Here is a 3,689-nt window from a genome sequence, read left to right as displayed (position 1 = left end):
GCTGCTTTGATATTAAATAGTCAAAGCATGAGCTTTGCAGAACTAAATTGTCAGAATATACCATTAAGAAGTTTAAGGGGTATTTTTTAGCAATCATTTGATCAGCTGTTGGCATTCACCTTAAAAAAAATAATAGACACCACTGGGAAGGTTATCCTGTCCACAAACCAGAGGGTGAAAGAAGGAAACTGTCATCAAAACAAGGAAAAAGATCAAACGTTGATTCACGAGAGCTCAGGGACAGAAAGGACTCAAAGACACCACAAACACAGATGCCAGAGTGGACACAGTGGCATCAGTTCAGGATGCGTCCACCTGGGGTTACCTGCCAGGTCATGCAACAGGTCATCAATGAGGTGTCCCACTATGGCGTAGGTGGCCACTATAATCACCACCACCCCAACTAGGGCATAGACTACATTGGGTGGGAGCGTTAAAGCATCTCTTGCTGGGGGGATGTAGTCCACAAAATAGGCCTCCTCCTCCTCCTTCCTTTTAGACAGCTGGAGGAGTTGTCGATGCTCAAACACTGGCTGTGTGAAGCTTGAAAGCAGAGCTCCTCCTGAGGTGTTCAGGGACACATTTGGTAGCTGGTTCATGTTTTGTCTGGGCTGGTTTTTGAAACTCTTTTTATGGTATTGTCAGCTCAAAGAGTGCGTTGACACTTTGGGGCTCTTTCTTTGGGTGATGAAAGATTTATTGTCTTGTTGCAGATCCGAGCTCCTTCACTCCTGCACTGTGAATGTTTGGAAAACAGGTGATACAGATGCACCAGAGAGGAGGAGGGAAACGAACTGAGCATTAGAACATTTTGAACAGCTTCTACATCTTGTGAGAATGGCATGGTTGAGTGACAGGTCGAAATGTGCGGTTGGTTTAAAAATGAGAATACTGTTTCTCAGTAGTGACAGCTCCCTGTCACAAAATGGCTCTACAGAAATGTAGTTCAGCTGACAAGTAAGGCCTGATACCACCCATGTGCCACTGCTCCTAATCTATCGTCTAGACTTAAATCCCAGAATTCCTCTTTCTCGCCTTTTCCACAGAGGGTCTTCGGTCCAGGAGATGGAGGAGTGTGAGACAGAGGAGAGGTGAATATAGGACAGACAGAGTTAATAGGATTGAGTCTGTCATAGAGCAATATCAGCTTTCCATCTGTAGGGATTAGAGATATGAGTGAGAAGAGGTGGACAGTAATATGCCAAAGAGGCTTATATCCATAAGCCCATTGCATAATGATATATATATATTAGAGTGAACCCACTTTCTCTCAGGTCTAAACTGGTATCACTTCATGGATACTTTAAAATGATCTTATCCACAGCATGTCCACTTCTCATATGTCTTGTCACATAATTCACTAACATGAAACAATACTGTCACCACTGAGTTCTTGCTCCCTAACAGAGCAGATGGCAATAACTCAAAGCACAATATTCTCACAGGTAGAAAGAGTGTGCATCTTAACATGATTTTCTTTATAAATGTCTTGTAAAAAAAAATGATGAAGCGCAAGAGAGCGACTCTGTTTATATGAAAAAAGATGAGAGAATGGCAGAGGTGACACGGAAGACGGTATTGCATTGAAGTGTTACAGGGAAACAAAATGAACTTGCCTGTAGTGAAGACATGAAACGACTCCTCGGCTCTTTCCTTTTTGGATTCTGGTGTGAATTGCACAGAAGCAGCTCTGGAAATAACCACAAAGACATTGCAGAAGGTTAGTGTCTTGTAGTGGCCACCCTTTAACAACAAGCCAAACACCACACAGTCATTGTTTTTCACTACATGTGAGCAGGCAAACAGGTGAGCACGTGAATCAGGAATGTGTTTTTATCCTCACAAATATTTTCAGTGCAGCATCAGGATGTAGATGATTTCCTCCAGGATTTAGGCTTTGACTTGCACTTGGTCTGATTTCCAGGTAAGTTTGATGAACTGAGAGATAAGAAACTTCCATTCTATGACGGTGAAAGTTATATTGGCAAAGAGAATGAACCAAGAGACTGGGTGCATACCCCAGTAGAAGACGTGCGCCATGTTGTGGAGAGACGTAAAAAAAAACAAAAACCCAAAAACAAACAAAAAGAATGCGAATGGAAGAGCGGGAATAGTGAAACCAAGGTAGAAGAAACGCAAACAAGAGATGAGATGAGGTCTCTGAGTGTGTCTCAGGATGTGGCTGTTAAGAAAGTAACACCGTCTGTACCAGTTTAGAGGTGAGCTTTAATAATCCTTACAGGATTTGCTTGACTCATGCCACTGTCACCACCAAAACCTTTTCAGCGAGTCAGCAGAAAGCTTGAACAGTTCATTTTGCATCACCTGAAGAACCTGTTTCCTGAGAGTGGGGAGGTGAGAGAGGAGTTGCGGTGTTTGTGCATAAGAAGAGGGGCCAGTTTGAGCAGCTCAATCACATCGCAAAACAACAAATGCAACTAAAACACACAAGAGAAGATGAAATATCAAATGTATTGTGATTAATATTAAGATAAATTCACACTTTACCTGTAAGAACGACTCTTTTCTCATCAACTTGCAGGATTACTTTAGTTTGGTTTGGCAGGTTTGGGAGAGGGGGGTTCAGTTCAGTCTTTTCCAGGTAAAAAAATAAAATAAAAAAGCAGAAATTCACTGTAAGCACTACAAGCTGAGCTGCTCAAGCAGACTAGTCCTAAGCCAATAACATTAAGTCACTCAGTCAGGTAGATCCATACTGGCTCCCTCAAGCTGGGGTGACCACCTTCTTGGGTTTGTCTTCTGGCTCCATCAGCCACTTGTAGTAAGCATCGCCCAGGATGAAGGCCCAGTAGACGACCGTTAAAGAAGTGTTTACTGTCATGATGCCGATAAGCAAAGGGTGCCACATGGTGGCAGAGGGGGTGGGCTCTTTCAAAAAATAAAAAAATAAAAAAATCTGTGTCAGCTTAAAAAAGAAACAACAAAAAACAAAGATCCTGTTGTGTGTGTGTGAAAGGCTGTTTCAGTAGTATCGCCCGTCTGTCTGTTTCTGCTCTCTCCGTGGACTCCCCACCCCTCTCTGTGCTCTCTTTCCACTGGTGACTAAGTTTCTGAGGCAACAGCAGCATAATCCTCTTCAGCAGCTTTGTTACAGAAGATAAGTGTGTGCTGGATGTAGACCTGCTTTACAAACACTTGTTCATCCATGAGATGCTTTTGTTTAATGCACGTAGGCATTCTTTACAATGTGCAAAAAAAAAAAAAAAAAAAAAGGAGTTGTATGAGCCAGTGTTTTGCAAAGAAACAGAAGCTATGTAAAAATGTAACACTGATTATGAGTTTTCAACAATACCCTGACCTAAAAAAGACATAATCTTTGTTCTGAACTTTATGTTCTCTGTAAGATATAATCCAGAATCTAATCAAGACTGGAGACATCAGATGGAGGAGTTAATCTTACACCAAATAGCACAGATGGCTCCTTAAATCAACCCCATGGGCCATCAGACCCTAAAGACCACACTAGCCCTGACATCACGTGCGTAATGACTAGATGTTACAGACTCATCTGGTGCTGGATATCTACGAACCGCATGATTAGAAAGCAAAAGCACAAAAAATGAATTAAAAATCCTTCAAGGAAAAGAAAATACTGCAATGGGGAAGCAGCCCCCACCAGGTGGCAGTCTGTACAAGCACTGAGTGGATGCGGGATGAGTTCAAAAACA

General features: G+C 42.3%; 1 long non-coding RNA gene across 1 annotated transcript; it reads right to left on the bottom strand.

Moving 5' to 3' along the window:
* Positions 1-1,661: 1,661 nt before the first annotated feature.
* LOC115796021 (uncharacterized) lies at positions 1,662-2,494 on the bottom strand. Its single transcript, XR_004021283.1, has 2 exons — positions 1,844-2,494; positions 1,662-1,690 (listed from the first exon to the last, which is right to left on the bottom strand). It is a non-coding gene; the product is annotated as an uncharacterized LOC115796021 (long non-coding RNA).
* Positions 2,495-3,689: the final 1,195 nt, after the last annotated feature.

The sequence above is a fragment of the Archocentrus centrarchus genome, chromosome 17, assembly GCF_007364275.1.
Source record: "Archocentrus centrarchus isolate MPI-CPG fArcCen1 chromosome 17, fArcCen1, whole genome shotgun sequence".
In the NCBI taxonomy this organism is placed as follows: Eukaryota; Metazoa; Chordata; class Actinopteri; order Cichliformes; family Cichlidae; genus Archocentrus; species Archocentrus centrarchus.
Note: the sequence above shows the minus strand (reverse complement) of the source record. Positions and strands in the feature narration are given on the sequence as shown.